Here is a 16,990-nt window from a genome sequence, read left to right as displayed (position 1 = left end):
GGGCTAGATGCCAAAAATCGAGGGGTGGCGTTTCTTGGTGGGAAAGAAGGTGTTATTCGAGGCGTCGAGCAATTGTGGCAGATAATGGCGGTAGGTACATAATGGTAAGTGGTAAGTTGCAGGGAGAGAGGGTGGTACTGGTCAATGTGTATGCTCTGAACTGGGACGATGCGGGTTTTGGGTTGGATCCAGACTTGGAAGTGGGGGGCCTGATAATGGGGGGAGACTTTAACACGGCGTTGGGTCCTGCACTGGATCGCTCCAGGTCTAGGACGGGTAGGAAGCCGGCGGCGGCTAGAGTGTTGAGGGGATTTATGGACCAAATGGGAGGGGTGGACCCTTGGAGATTTGCAAGGCCGGGGGCTAGGGAATTTTCATTCTTCTCACATGTCCATAAGGCTTTTTCTCGAATCGACTTTTTCATTTTGAGTAGGGCGCTGATAGCGAGAGTAGAGGATACCGAGTATTCGGCAAGAGCCATTCGGACCAAGCCCCGCATTGGGTGGACTTGGAGATGGGGGAGGAGAGGGACCAGCGCCCCGCTGTGGCGCTTGGAGGTGGGGCTGTTGGCGGACGAGGAGGTGAGCGAGCGGGTCCAAGGAAGTATAGAGAGGTACTTGGAGACCAACGACAACGGGGAGGTCCGAGTGGGGATGGTATGGGAGGCACTGAAGGCGGTGGTGAGGGGAGAGCTGATCTCCATCAGGGCCCACAAGGAGTGGAGGGAGCAGGGGGAGAGGGAGAGGCTGGTGGGGGAGATGATGAGGGTAGACAGGAGGTATGCGGAAGAACCTGAGGAAGGATTGTTGAGGAAGAGGCGCAGCCTCCAGGCTGAATTCGACCTGGTGACCACCAGGAAGGCGGAGGTGCAGTGGAGGAATGCCCAGGGGGCGGTCTACGAGTATGGGGAAAAGGCAAGCCGGATGCTGGCGTATCAGCTTCGGAAGCGGACGCAGCTAGGGAGATCGGGGGAGTTAAGGACAGGGGAGGGAGCGTGGTGCGGAGTGGGGTTGGCATCAATGGGGTCTTCAGGGACTTCTACGAGGAATTGTGCCGATCCGAGCCCCCACGTGAGGAGGGAGGGATGGGCCGCTTCCTGGACCAATTGAGGTTTCCAAAGGTGGAAGAGGGACTGGTGGCGGGACTGGGGGCCCCGATTGGGCTGGAGTTGCTGATCAAAGGGATAGGAAGCATGCAGGCGGGGAAGGCACCGGGGCTGGGCGGTTTCCCGGTCGAGTTCTATAAAAAATATATAGACCCGTTGGGCCCGCTGTTAGTTAGGACCTTTAATGAGGCAAGGGAGGGGGGGGCTTTACCCCCAACGATCTCCCGGGCACTGATCTCCTTGGTCCTGAAGCGGGACAAGGATCCCCTGCAATGTGGGTCTTACAGACCGATTTCCTTGCTAAATGTAGATGCCAAGGCGCTGGCGAAGGTCTTAGCCATGAGGATTGAGGGTTGTGTGCCGCAGATCATCCATGAAGACCAGGCGGGGTTTGTGAAGGGGAGACAGTTGAACGCGAATGTGCGGAGGCTTTTGAACGTTATCATGATGCCGGCGAGGGAGGGGGAGGCGGAGATAGTGGTGGCGATGGACGCTGAGAAAGCCTTCGATAGGGTAGAGTGGGAATACCTGTGGGAGGTGCTGAAGAGGTTCGGGTTTGGGGAGGGGTTTGTCAGGTGGGTTAGGCTGTTGTACGAGGTCCCGATGGCGAGTGTGGCCACAAATAGGAGGAGGTCCGAGTACTTTCGGTTGCACCGAGGGACGAGACAGGTGTGTCCCCTGTCCCCCCTGCTCTTCGCACTGGCGATTGAACCCCTGGCTATGGCACTGAGAGAGTCGAGGAACTGGAGGGGGTTGGTGCGGGGTGGGGAGGAGCACAGGGTGTCGCTTTATGCGGACGACCTGCTGCTGTATGTGGCGGACCCGGTGGGACCCAGAGGTAATGAGGATGCTTAGGGAATTCGGGGACTTTTCGGGGTACAAGCTCAATATGGGGAAGAGCGAGCTGTTCGTAGTTCAGCTAGGAGACCAGGAGAGGGGGATTGGCGAGCTCCCACTAAAAAGGGCGGAGAGGAGTTTCAGATATTTGGGGGTTCAGGTGGCCAGGAGCTGGGGGGCCCTGCATAGGCTTAACTTTATAAGGCTGGTGGACCAAATGGAGGAGGAGTTCAAGAGGTGGGACGCGTTGCCGCTGTCCCTGGCGGGTAGGGTGCAATCAATCAAAATGACGGTGCTCCCAAGGTTTTTGTTCCTGTTCCAGTGCCTCCCCGTGTTTATCCAGAAGGCTTTTTTCAGGCGGGTGAACAGGAGTATAATGGGGTTTGTGTGGGCGCGAGGGACTCCGAGGGTGAGAAGGGTGTTCCTGGAGAGGAGTAGAGATAGGGGGGGCTGGCGCTGCCCAACCTCTGTGGGTACTACTGGGCCGCCAATGCGACAATGGTGCGCAAGTGGGTGATGGAGGGGGAGGGGGCTGCATGGAAGAGGCTGGAGACGGCGTCCTGTGTGGGTACGAGTCTGGGGGCGCTGGCAATGGCACCGCTGCCACTCCCTCCAAGGAGGTATACCACGAGCCCGGTGGTGGTGGCGGCCCTCAAAATTTGGGGGCAGTGGAGGCGGCATAGGGGGGAAGTTAGGGCCTTGGCGTGGACCCCATTACAGGGGAACCACCGGTTCGCCCCAGGAAGAACAGGTGGAGGGTTTTCGGGGTGGCACAGGGCAGGCATGCGAAAGTTGGGGGACCTGTTTGTGGACGGGAAGTTCGCGAGCTTGGGTGAGTTGGAGGAGAAGTCGGGCTCCCCCCGGGGAACACCTTCAGGTACTTACAGGTAAGGGCATTTGCCAGACGGTGGAATTCCCACGGCTACTGCCACACACAGTACAGGACAGGGTGCTCTCGGGGGGGTGGGTGGGAGTGGGGAAGATCTCGGAAACTTACCAGGTGATGCAGGAGGAGGAGGAGACCTCGGTGGTGGAGTTGAAAGATAAGTGGGAGGATGAGTTGGGAGAGGAGATCGAAGAGGGGACATGGGCAGATGCCCTAGGGAGGGTGAACTCTTCCTCTTCATGCGCGAGGCTCAGCCTCATACAGTTTAAGGTTCTGCACAGGGCACACATGACCGGGACAAGGATGAGCAGGTTCTTTGGGGGTGAGGACAGGTGTGTTAGGTGCTCAGGGAGCCCAGCAAATCACACCCATATGTTCTGGGCATGCCCAGCGCTGGAGGAATTTTGGAAGGGCGTAGCGAGGATGGTGTCGAGGGTGGTAGGAACCAGGGTCAAACCGGGCTGGGGGCTCGCAATATTTGGGGTGGCAGAGGAGCCGGGAGTGCAGGAGGCGAAAGAGGCCGGAATTCTGGCTTTTGCGTCCCTGGTAGCCCGGCGAAGGATTCTCCTTCAGTGGAAAGATACGAGGCCCCCAAGCGTGGAATCCTGGATCAGCGATATGGCAGGGTTCATTAAATTGGAGAGGGTGAAATTCGCCTTGAGAGGGTCGGTACAAGGGTTCTTTAGGCGGTGGCAACCGTTCTTAGACTTTCTGGCAGAACGATAGACATTGGTCAATGGCAGCAGCAGCTCGGGGGGTGGTGGCGGGGGGGTTTACTTTATGTTTGTTTATGTTATTTACACTGGAGGGTCTGAGGGGGTGTATACACCTGTTGTGTTAAGTCGGGGTGTTAATGTTAATTTATTATTTATGTACAGGGGGGGGAGGGGTTTGGGGGGTTGCTTTTTTAGATTGTGTTTTGTACTTAACCCTGTTGGGTTCTTTTTTCTTTCTCATTTTGTTTTTGATATTTTATGAAAACCTTTAATAAAAATTATTTAAAAAAAAAAATCAATCCAGCCCCCTCATCCCCAGGTGTCATCAATCCAGCCCCCCTCACCCTCCCAGCAAGTGTCATCTATCCAGCCTCCCCTCACCCCCACCTGGTGCCATAAATCCAGCCCCACTCACCCCCCCCACCAGAGAGTGACATCAATCCATACCCCCCTCACCTCCCCAGCATGTGTCATTAATTCCGGACCCCCCCCCACACTAGCCCCCTCAACCCCCACCAGAAAGGGTTATCAATTTATCAATCCAAGACTCACCCCCTCACCCCACCCAACAAGTGTCATCAATCCAGCACCCATCACCTCGCCATCATAAAGAGTCATCAATCCAACCCCCCTCACCCCCCCCCCAAGCAAGTGTCATCAATCCAGCCCCCCAGTCACCCTCACCCCACCAGGTGTCATCAATCCAACCCCCCTCACCCCACCCAACAAGTGTCATCAATCCAGCCCCCCAGTCACCCTCACCCCACCAGGTGTCATCAATCCAGCCCCCCTCACCCCACCCAACAAGTGTCATCAATCCAGCCCCCCCAGTCACCCTCACCCCACCAGGTGTCATCAATCCAGCCCCCCTCACCCCACCCAACAAGTGTCATCAATCCAGCCCCCCCTCACTCCTCCCAGCAAGTGTCATCAGTCCAGTCCCCCCCAACCCCCTAGATGGTCATCAATACAGCCCCCCACACTGCCCCGGGAAGGACATCAATCCAGCCCCCCATTCCCCCCCCCCCCAGCAGGAGATGTCATCAATCCAGCCCCCCACCTCCCCAGCCTGTCATCAAGCCAACCCCACCTCTCCACCCCCAGGTGACATCAATCCAAGCCCCCCTCACCCCACCCACCAAGTGTCATCAATCCAGCCCCCCTCATTACCCCCAGGAAGTGTCATCAATCTGCTCCCTCAACCCGCCCACCAGAAAGTGTCATGAATTCCGAACTCCCCAGTTGTCATCAATCCTGCCCCCCCTCACCCACCCAGCAAGTGTCATCAATCCAGCCCCCATCAACACCCCAGCAGGTGTCATCATTCCAGCCTCCCCTCGCCCCCCCGCAGCGTGTCATAAATCCAGCCCCCATCAACCTCCCAGCAAGTGGCATCAATCCAGCCCGCTTTACGCTGCCACCAGAAAGTGTGAAAATCCATCGTCCCTCAGCTCCCCACAGGTGTCATCAATCCAGCCCCTCCCCACCCCCAGCAAGTCTCATCAATCCAGCCCCCCCCTCACCCCCCAGCAAGTGTCATCAATCGAATACCCCCTCACCCACACAGCAAGTCTCATCAATCCAGCCCCCCCCTCACCCCCCAGCAAGTGTCATCAATCCAGCCCCTCCCCACCCCCCCAGCAAGTCTCATCAATCGAGTCCCCCCTCACCCCCCCAGCAAGTGTGAACAATCCAGCCCTCCCTCACTCACCCAGCAAGTGTGATCAATCCAGCCCCCCCTCACTCACCCAGCAAGTGTGAACAATCCAGCCCTCCCTCACTCACCCAGCAAGTGTGATCAATCCAGCCCCCCCTTACTCACCCAGCAAGTGTGAACAATCCAGCCCTCCCTCACTCACCCAGCAAGTGTGAACAATCCAGCCCTCCCTCACTCACCCAGCAAGTGTGATCAATCCAGCCCCCCCTTACTCACCCAGCAAGTGTGAACAATCCAGCCCTCCCTCACTCACCCAGCAAGTGTGATCAATCCAGCCCCCCCTTACTCACCCAGCAAGTGTGAACAATCCAGCCCTCCCTCACTCACCCAGCAAGTGTGATCAATCCAGCCCCCCTCACTCACCCAGCAAGTGTGAACAATCCAGCCCTCCCTCACTCACCCAGCAAGTGTGATCAATCCAGCCCCCCTCACTCACCCAGCAAGTGTGAACAATCCAGCCCCCCTCACTCACCCGAGAAAGTGTAATCAATCCAGCCCTCCCTCACTCACCCAGCAAGTGTGATCAATCCAGCCCCCCCTTACTCACCCAGCAAGTGTGATCAATCCAGCCCCCCCTTACTCACCCAGCAAGTGTGAACAATCCAGCCCTCCCTCACTCACCCAGCAAGTGTGATCAATCCAGCCCCCCTCACTCACCCAGCAAGTGTGAACAATCCAGCCCTCCCTCACTCACCCAGCAAGTGTGATCAATCCAGCCCCCCTCACTCACCCAGCAAGTGTGAACAATCCAGCCCCCCTCACTCACCCGAGAAAGTGTAATCAATCCAGCCCTCCCTCACTCACCCAGCAAGTGTGATCAATCCAGCCCCCCCTTACTCACCCAGCAAGTGTGAACAATCCAGCCCTCCCTCACTCACCCAGCAAGTGTGATCAATCCAGCCCTCCCTCACTCACCCAGCAAGTGTGAACAATCCAGCCCCCCCTTACTCACCCAGCAAGTGTGAACAATCCAGCCCTCCCTCACTCACCCAGCAAGTGTGATCAATCCAGCCCCCCCTTACTCACCCAGCAAGTGTGATCAATCCAGACCCCCTCACTCACCCAGCAAGTGTGAACAATCCAGCCCCCCCTTACTCACCCAGCAAGTGTGAACAATCCAGCCCTCCCTCACTCACCCAGCAAGTGTGATCAATCCAGCCCCCCCTTACTCACCCAGCAAGTGTGAACAATCCAGCCCTCCCTCACTCACCCAGCAAGTGTGATCAATCCAGCCCCCCCTTACTCACCCAGCAAGTGTGAACAATCCAGCCCTCCCTCACTCACCCAGCAAGTGTGATCGATCCAGACCCCCCTCACTCAACCAGCAAGTGTCATCAATCCAGCCCCCCTCACTCACCCAGAAAGTGTAATCAATCCAGCCCCTTCCCACCCCCCAGCAAGTCTATTCAATCCAGCCTCTCTCAGCCCCCAGGTGTCATCATTCCAGCCCCCCCTCACCCCCGCCAGTTGTCATCAATCCAGCCTCCTACACGCTCCCCACCAGAAAGTGTCATCAATCCAGCCCCCCCACTTCCCCAGCCTGTCATCGAGCCAGCCCCCCTCACCCCCACAGGTGTCCTCAATCTAGCCCCCCTCACACCACCCAACAAGTGTCATCAATCCAACCCCCCTCATTACCACCAGCAAGTGTCATCAATCCGGCTTCCCTCACCCCCACCAGCAAGTGTCATCAATTCACCACCCCGCCCACCCACCCAGCAAGTGACATCAAACGAGCTCACCTTCATCCCCCCAAGAAGTGTCATCAATCCGCCCTCCGCCCCCCCTGCCCCCCCCCCCCCCCAAGCAATTGGCATTAATCCTGCCCTCCCCTCACCGGCAGAGCATTTGTTATCAATCCAGCCCCCCCATCACCTCCGAGCAAGTGTCGTCAATCCAGCCCCCCACCCACCCAGGGTCACCAACCCAGACACCCCATCACCTCCCCACCCCCCACAGGTGTCATCAAACCAGCCCCCCTCACCCCACCCAACAAGTGTCATCAATCCAGCCCCCCTCACCCCCCCAGCAAGCGTCATCAGTCCAGCCCCCACCTCCCCCCCAGCAAGTGTCATCAGTCCAGCCCCCGCACCCCCCAGCAAGTGCCATCAGTCCAGCCCCCACCTCCACCCCCAGCAAGTGTCATCAATCCAGCCCCCGACCTCCCCAGCCTGTCATCAAGCCATCCCCTGGGGAGGCCCCAGGTGTCATCAATCCAAGCACCCCTCACCCCACCCAACAAGTGTCATCAATCCAGCCCCCCTCATTACCCCCAGGAAGTGTCATCAATCCGCCTCCCTCAACCTGCCCACCAGAAAGTGTCATGAATTCCGGACCCCCCCAACAGATGTCATCAATCCTGCCCTCCCTCACCCACCCAGCAAGTGTCAACAATCCAGCCCCCATCAACACCCCAGCAGGTGTCATCATTCCAGTCCCCCCCTCACCCTCCCGCCGCATGTCATAAATCCAGCCCCCATCAACCTCCCAGCAAGTGGCATCAATCCAGCCCGCTTTACGCTGCCACCAGAAAGTGTAAATCCATCGCCCCTCGCTTCCCACAGGTGTCATCAATCCAGCCCCTCCCCACCCCCCAGCAAGTCTCATCAATCCAGCCCCCCCTCACCCCCCAGCAAGTGTCATCAATCGAATACCCCCTCACCCACCCAGCAAGTGTCATCAATCCAGCCCCTCCCCACCCCCCAGCAAGTCTCATCAATCCAGCCCCCCCTCACCCCCCAGCAAGTGTCATCAATCGAATACCCCCTCACCCACCCAGCAAGTGTCATCAATCCAGCCCGTCCCCACCCCCAGCAAGTCTCATCAATCCAGCCCCCCCTCACCCCCCAGCAAGTGTCATCAATCAAGTACCCCCTCACCCACCCAGCAAGTGTCATCAATCCAGCCCCTCCCCACCCCCCAGCAAGTCTCATCAATCGAGTCCGCCCTCACCCACCCAGCAAGTGTCATCAATCCAGCCCCCCCAGCAAGTGTCATCAATCCAGGCCCCCCCTCACTCACCCGAGAAAGTGTAATCAATCCAGCCCCTTCCCACCCCCCAGCAAGTCTACTCAATCCAGCCTCTCTCAGCCCCCAGGTGTCATCATTCCAGCCCCCCCTCACCACCACTTGTCATCAATTCAGTCCCCTACACCCTCCCAACCAGAAAGTGTCATCAAGCCAGCCCCACTCACCCGCACAGGTGTCCTCAATCTAGCCCCCCCGCACCCCACCCAACTAGTGTCATCAATCCTGCCCCGTCATTACCACCAGCAAGTGTCATCAATTCAATCCCCCGCTCACCCCCCCCCCACAAGTGTCATCAATCCTGCCCCCCCCCACCAGCAATTGGCATTAATCCTGCCCTCCCCTCACCGGCAGACCATTTGTTATCAATCCAGTCCCCCCATCATCCCCAGCAAGTGTCATCAATCCAGCCCCCCACCCACCCAGGGTCATCAACCCAGACATACCATCACCCCCCCCCCCCACAGGTGTCTCAAACCAGCCCCCCCTCAAACCCCAGCAAGTGTCTTCAATCCAGCCCCCCCCCCTCTCAGCCAGCAAGTGTCACCAATCCTGCCCCCCCACACCCAACAGCAAGTGTCACAAAACCAGCCCCCTCACCGACATAGCAAGTGTCATTAATTCCAGACCCCCCCACCTCCCCCCCCCCCCCCACAGGTGTCATCAATCCAGGCCCCCACGCGCAATTAATCCAGCAAATGTCATCATTCCAGCACCCCACCCCCAGCAAGTGCCATCAATCCAGCCCCCTCTCACCCCAACCCGTGTCATCAATCCAGCCCACCACCTCCCAGCAAATGTCAACAATCCAGACCACTCACCCCCCAGCAAGTGTCATCAATCCAGCCCCACTCACCCTCCCAGCAGTGTCATCAATCTAGCCCCCTTCACCTTACCCACCAGAAAGCGTAATCAATCCATCCCCCACAACCCCCCAGCCTGTCATCAATCCAGCACCCATCACCTCGCCATCAGAAAGTGTCATCAGTCCAGCCCCCCACAAACCCCGAGAAAGTGTCACCAATCCAGCCCATTCCCACCCCCCCAGCAAGTCCATTCAATCCAGCCCACTCACCCCACCCAACAAGTGTCATCAATCCAGCCCACTCACCCCACCCAACAAGTGTCATCAATCCAGCCCCCATCAACCTCCCAGCAAGTGGCATCAATCCAGCCCGCCTTACCCTGCCACCAGTGTGTAAATCCATCGCCCCTCACCCCACCCAACAAATGTCATCAGTCCAGCCCCCCCACCTCCCCAGCAAATGTCAGCAATCCTGCACCCCCCTACTCACCCAGCAAGAGTCATCAAATCAGCCCCTCCTCATCCCCCCAACAAGTGTCATCAAACCAGCACGCAATCCACACAACAGCAAGTGGCATCAATCCAGCCCCCCCCCTCACCGACACAGCAAATGTCATTAACTCCAAACCCCCTCACCCTCCCACAGGTGTCATCAATCCAGGCTCCCACCACCCCAGCAAGTGCCATTAATCCAGCCCACCTCAGCCACTCCCCAGCAAGTGTCATCAATCCAGCCCCCCACCTCCCCAGCCTGTCATCAAGCCAGCCCCCCCTCACACCCCCCAGGTGTCATTAATCCAAGCTCCCCTCACCCCACCCAAGAAGTGTCATCAATCCTGCCACCCCCTCACCCACTCAGCAAGTGACATCAAACGAGCCCCCCTTCATCACCCCAAGAAGTGTCATCAATCCTGCCAGCCACCCCCCCACCAGCAATTGGCATCAATCCTGCCCTCCCCTCACCGGCAGAGCATTTGTTATCAATCCAGCCCCCCCATCACCCCCCGGCAAATGTCGTCAATCCAGCCCCCCACTCATCCAGTGTCGTCAACCCAGACACCCTTTCACCCCCCCCCCCCCCCCCCCCCCCCCCCCCCCCCCCCACAGGTGTCATCAAACCAGCCTTCCCTCAAACCCCAGCAAGTGACTTCAATCCAGCCCCACCTCTCAGTCAGCCAGGAAGTGTCATCAATCCAGTCCTCACCCACCCAGCAAGTGTCATCAATCCAGCCCCCCCTCACCGACACAGCAAGTGTCATTAATTCTAGACCCACTCACCAACCCCCCACAGGTGTCACCAATCCAGCCTCCCACCCCCCAGCCTGTCATCAAGCCAGCCCCCTCACTGCCCCAGGAAGCCCCCCATTCCCCCCCAGCACGTGTCATCAATCCAGCACCCATCACCTCGCCATCGGAAAGAGTCATCAGTCCAGCCCCCCCCAAACCCACAGCAAGTGTCATCAATCCAGCCCCCCCCCCACCCCCCAGCAAATGTCATCAATCCAGCCCCCCCCACCCCACAGCAAGTGACATCAATCCAGCCCATTCCCACCCCCAGCAAGTCTATTCAACCCAGCCCCCCTCACCCCCCCCCCAGGTGTCATCAATCCAGCCCCCCCCACCCCCCAGCAACTGTCATCAATCCAGCCCCCCCCACCCCACAACAAGTGACATCAATCCAGCCCATTCCCACCCCCAGCAAGACTATTCAACCCAGCCCCCCTCACACCCCAGGTGTCATCAATCCAGCCCCCCCTCACCACCCCAGCAGAAAGTTTAATCAATACAAGCCCCCCTCATCCCACCAAACAAGTGTCATCAATCCAGCCCTCTCACCCCCCCAGCAAGTGTCATCAAACCAGCCCCTCCTCACCCCCCCAACAGCAAGTGGCATCAATCCAGCCCCCCCACCTCAGACCCCAGCAGGTGTCATCAAACCAGCCCCCCCTCACCGACACAGCAAGTGTCATTAATCCACCCCCCTAACCCCCCCAGCAAGTGTCATCATTCCAGTCTCCCCTCACCCCCCTGCAGCGTGTCATAAATCCAGCCCCCCTCACCCCCCCGCGGCGTGTCATTAATCCAGCCCCCATCAAGCTCCCAGCAAGTGTCATCAATCTAGCCCGCCCACCCCCCCAGCAAGTGACATCAATCCAGCACCCCCTCACCCCCCAGCAAGTGTCACCAATCCAGCCCCCCCTCACCCCCCAGCAAGTGTCACCAAACCAGCCCCCCCTCACCCCCCAGCAAGTGCCATCAATCCAACCCCCCGCTCACCCCCCTAGCAAGTGACATCAAACTAGCTCCCCTTCACCCTTCCAACAAGTGTTATCAATCCTGCACGCCACCCCCCCCCCCCCCCACCAGCAAGTGGCATCAATCCTGCCTCCCCTCACCGACAGAGCATTTGTCATCAATCCAGCCCCCGCCCAGCAAGTCTGCTCGGGGCTGGTTTAGCATACTGGGCTAAATCGCTGGCTTTTAAAGCAGACCAAAGCAGGCCAGCAGCACGGTTCAATTCCTGTACCAGCCTCCCCTGACCAGGCGTCAGAATGTGGTGACCAGCGGCTTTTCACAGTAACTTCTTTTGAAGCCTACTCGTGACAATAAGCGATTTTCATTCATTTCATTTCATCCATCCAGCCCCCCATCTCCCCTCGCAAGTGTCGTCAAACCAGCCCCCCACCCACCCAGCGTCAACAACATAGACGCCCCATCACCTCCCCCCCAGGTGTCATCAAACCAGCCCCCCCCCTCATCCCCCAGCAAGTGTCTTCAATCTAGCTCCCCCTCTCACCCACCCAGCAAGTGTCATCAAACCAGCCCCCCCTCACCGACACAGCAAGTGTCATTAATACCAGTCCCCCTCACCCCTCCACAGGTATCATCAATCCAGGCCCCCACGCAGCCCAGAAAGTGCCATTAATCCAGCCCCCCCAGCAAGTGTCATCACTCCAGCACCCCACCCCCAGCCCCCCTCACCCGCCCAACAAGTACCATCAATCCAGTCCCCCACTTCCCAGAAAATGTCAACAATCCAGACCACTCACCCCCCAGCAAGTGTAATCAATCCAAGCCCCCCTCACCACCCCACCAGAAAGTGTAATCAATCCAAGCCCCCCTCATTCCACCCAACAAGTGTCATCAATCCATCCCCCCCTCATCCCCACCAGTTGTCATCAATCCAACCCCCTTCACCTTCCCCACCAGAAAGTATAATCAAACCAGCCTCCTACGCCCCCAGCCTGTCATCAAGCCAGCCCCCTTCACTGCCCCAGGAAGCCCCCCATTCCCCCCCAGCAAGTGTAATCAATCCAGCCCCCATCACCCCACCCCCTGGCAAGTGTCATCAATCCAGCACCCATCACCTCGCCATCAGAGTCATCAGTCCAGCCCCCCACAACCCCCCTAGCAAATGTCATCAATCCAGCCCATTCCCACCCGCAGCAAGTCTATTCAATCCAGCCCCCCACACCCCCCAGCTGTCATCAATCCAGCCCCGCCTCAACCCCCACCAGAAAGTGTAATCAATCCAGCCCCTTCTCACCCCCCAGCAAGTCTATTCACACCCCCCAGGTGTCATCATTCCAGCCCCCACTCACCCCCACCAGTTGTCATCAATCCAGCCCCCCACCTCCCCAGCCTGTCATCAAGCCAGCCCCCCTCACCCTCTCAGGTATCATCAATCTAGCCCCCCCTCACCCCACCCAACAAGTGTCATCAATCCTGCCCCCTCATTATCCCCAGCACGTGTCATCAATCTGGCCTCCCTCACCCCTCCAACAAGTGCCATCAATCCAGTCCCCCACCCCTCCAACAGCAAGTGACATCAATCCAGCCCCCCCTCAGCCCCCAGCAAGTGTCATCAAACCAGCCCCCCCTCACTGACACAGCAAGTGTCATTAATTCCAGACCCCCTCACCCGTCCACAGGTGTCATCAATCCAGGCCCCCACCCACCCCAGCAAATGCCATTAATCCAGCCCCCTCAGCAAGTGTCATCACTCCAGCACTCCACCCCCAGAAAGTGTGATCAATCCAACCCCCCTCACCCCCCAGCAAGTGTCATCAATCCAGCCCCCTTTCACCCCCCCCCCAGGTGTCATCAATCCAGCCCCCCACCCCCCAGTAAATGTCAACAATCCAGACCACTCACCCCCCAGCAAATGTCATCAATGCAGCCCCCTCACCCCCCACCTGTAGCCATCTGGGATGGCCACTTCCAGAATACAAAATGGACATTTGCCAAGATTGCAGGGAAATATGGACAATGCTAAGAAAGCAAGCAGGCACAGAGCCTGTCTGCATATTGGAGAAACAGCTCCCAGACTGAAACTGTAGGCCCATTAGCGTATGGATGGCCCATCTCCGGGAACAAAGGAAGATACTTAAGTACCCAATCTGGCTCAGACCTCGCGGCACCAGTTCCCCAAACCAAAACAGCCCCCACGACGATCAAAAATTCTTACCGTTCTTGCCGGTGGCTCAGGCAGTGGAGAAACAGCATTAATCCCCGCCCTGCCTGAGGACCCCTCTCTGGTCAGCTATGCTCAGGTAGAGCACATTTGGCACTGGTCACCGTCCTACCCGGGGATTCCACCCATTCTTATCCGCTGCGGCCCATACGCACCCCATTTTGGCACTTTTAGTTCAAAACTCTTCTGTTTGTTTACGGCGACCCTTAGGTTGCTTCCAGATGCTATTTACATCCTCAAACACAAATGGTAGATTGCTCAGAATGCGAGACGGTTCGCACTGTGTCAGTATTTTTTTTGGATTTTTTTATCTTGTCCCCAAATATTTTGTTTAACAAAAAAATGAGGGAGTCACAAATGGTGACCAATTATAATGGGTGATTGGCAATAAAGGACAGACGAGCTCTTGAACAAGATAATAACAGAAATTGTGCTTGTGTCCATAGAACTCCGGAACCACTGAAGCCTCAAGAAGAAGAAAAGAAGAAGAAAGAAAGAAGGAAAGATGAAGCCAACCATCATGCTCTACAGTTGGATCTTAGCGGGATCCCTCCAGTTGCGCGCGGACGCTACCCCCCAATCCCTTTAAGGGAATTAAAGTACATCCGTTTTTTTGTGTGTGTTCGTTTCGTTTTAATAAAGAAATGTTAAACTCTGTGCTTGACTGCCAAGCCAGAGAGACCTGTGTTGCTGCTATTGTACAGTTTAAAATGTTGTAAATTATTTTGATTAAGGTTAGTTTAGTTAAGGACAGTTAGAGGTTCCAGTTTTTTTATTTTGTAATGCATGCCTGAATGTCATAGCGCCCTGTAGAATTTTATAATGATGTATGTACATAAAATGATTTAGGTAAAAGTTGCAATTCATAGGACAGAGCAGTGTAGAGCCTGTCACGTGCTTATGGGTGCCCGACTCGGGAGGAGAACGAAGACGATGCGGTAATGTGATCCTTCACGCTTCACGTTGAGGATCACAAGGAGGGCGTGTAGCCATCTGGGATGGCCACTTCCAGAATACAATATGGACATTTGCCAACATTGCAGGGAAGTATGGACAATGCAAAGAAAGCAGGCAGGCACAGAGCCTGTCTGCATATTGGAGAAACAGCTCCCTGACGAGACTGAAACTGTAGGCCTATTAGCATATGGATGGCCCATCTCCGGGAACAAAGGAGGATACTTAAGTAACCGATCTGGCCCAGACCTCGCGGCACCAGTTCCCCAAATCGAAAGCAGAAAACAAAGCAGGCCAACGGCCACCTAGGACACACCCAGCCATCAGGGCACCCACCCCTTTATTGGTCAGTATCAATGCGAATCATCAAGAAATGGCCCAATTGATTGGGGCCAAGTTCAAGGCCCGCCCAAAAGCACGCGCAGCCCCTTCGGGTATAAGAAGAAGGCCCCAAGAGAGAATCGCTCTCTTGGACTTGGCTGTCACAGCGGAGAAACCAATCCACCAGCTGCACCAGAAGCAAGTGTACCAGACGGACGACTTTAACTGTCCCCCTCCACCACTTCGACCCCAGCAACCTCAGAACCGAACAATGGCCATTGTTCCTCTGACTGAGTGGGCGCCCGAAGCTAAGTATAGGCTTTAGCAGTAGTGATAAGGTTAGTCTGTAGTATTTGGTGCATGAGTAGATATTGCTGTGTGTGGAAATAAATAGTATTGACTTTGAACTAACTAACTGGTGCACCGACTCTTTGATCAGTATTCGGGTTTTGAACCTTGTGGCGATATCGAAAGATATCTGGTGACTCTAAAGCAAACGTAATTAGAATTAAGGAAGTCAACCATATTGACCGCAATATTTAGAAACAACCAAAGAGAGCGACACACCAGAAAGTGCCATCAGGCCAAGCCCCCCTCACACCCCACCCAACAAGTGTCACCAATCCAGATCTTCTCACACCCCCAGCAAGTGTCATCAATCTAGCCCCCCTCACCCTCACCAGTTGTCATCAATCCAGCCCCCTTCACCCTCCCCACCACAAAGTGTAATCAAACCAGCCCGCCCAACCCCCAGCCTGTCATCAATCTAGCCCCCCTCACCCTCACCAGTTTTCATCAATCCAGCACCCTTCACCCTCCCCACCAGAAAGTGAAATCAACCCAGCCTCCCACGTCCCCAGCCTGTCATCAAGCCAGCCCCCCTCACCGGCCCAGGAAGCCCCACATTCCCCCCCAGCAACTGTCATCAATCCATCCCCCATCACCCCCCCCCCCCGGCAAGTGTCATCAATCCAGGCGCCCCCACCCACCCAGCAAGTGTGATCAATCCAGCCCCCGCTAACCCCACCAGCGTGTCATCACTCCAGCCCCCCTCACCCCCCTCCAGAAAGTGTCATCCATCCAGCCCCCCCCTTGCCCACACCCAACAAGTGTCATCAATCCAGCCCCCATCACCTCGCCATCAGAGTCATCAGTCTAGCCCCCCCTCAACCCCCCCCCCAGCAAGTGTCATCAATCCAGCCCCCCTCAACCCCCCCCCCCCCCCCCCCAGCAAGTGTCCTCAATCCAGCCCATTGCCACCCCCAGCAATGCTATTCAATCCAGTCCCCCTCAACCCCAGGTGTCATCAATCCAGCCCCCATCACCTCGCCATCAGAGTCATCAGTCTAGCCCCCCCTCAACACCCCCCCCCCGGCAAGTGTCATCAATCCAGGCGCCCCCACCCACCCAGCAAGTGTGGTCAATCCAGCCCCCGCTAACCCCACCAGCGTGTCATCACTCCAGCCCCCCTCACCCCCCTCCAGAAAGTGTCATCCATCCAGCCCCCCCCTTGCCACACCCAACAAGTGTCATCAATCCAGCCCCCATCACCTCGCCATCAGAGTCATCAGTCTAGCCCCCCCTCAACACCCCCCCCCCCAGCAAGTGTCATCAATCCAGCCCCCCTCAACCCCCCCCCCCCCCCAGCAAGTGTCATCAATCCAGCCCATTGCCACCCCCAGCAATGCTATTCAATCCAGTCCCCCTCAACCCCAGGTGTCATCAATCCAGCACCCCTCACCCACCCCTACCAGGTATCATCAATCCAGCCCCCCTCACCACCCCCCCAGCAAGTGTCATCAATCCAGCCCCTTCCCACCCCCAGCAAGTCTATTCAATTGAGCCTCCCTCACCCCCCCAGGTGTCAACATTCCAGCCCCCACTCACCACCAGTTGTCATCAATCCAGCCCCCCACCTCCCCAGCCTGTCATCAAGCCAGCGCCCTCACTCCCCACCCCCCCAGGTGTCATCAATCTAGCCTCCCCTCAGCCCACCCAACAAGTGTCATCAATACAGCCCCCCTCATTACCCCCAGCAAGTGTCATCAATCCGTCCTCCCTCACCCCCCCCACCAGAGTCATGTATTCCGGACCCCCACCACAGATGTCATCAATCCTGCTCACCTCACCCACCCAGCAAGTGTCATA

General features: G+C 57.1%; 1 long non-coding RNA gene across 1 annotated transcript in view; it reads left to right on the top strand.

The window, feature by feature from the left end:
* Positions 1 to 15,221, top strand: part of LOC140425723 (uncharacterized) — a 28,869-nt gene extending 13,648 nt beyond the window's left edge. The window contains exon 4 of the long non-coding RNA XR_011947952.1: positions 14,014 to 15,221. This is a non-coding gene — a long non-coding RNA (uncharacterized lncRNA). The remainder of the gene's footprint in view (positions 1 to 14,013) is intronic.
* The last annotated feature ends 1,769 nt before the right edge of the window (positions 15,222 to 16,990 follow it).

Source organism: Scyliorhinus torazame, chromosome 6 (genome assembly GCF_047496885.1).
Source record: "Scyliorhinus torazame isolate Kashiwa2021f chromosome 6, sScyTor2.1, whole genome shotgun sequence".
NCBI lineage: Eukaryota > Metazoa > Chordata > Chondrichthyes > Carcharhiniformes > Scyliorhinidae > Scyliorhinus > Scyliorhinus torazame.
This window is presented reverse-complemented; position numbering and strand designations above follow the sequence as displayed.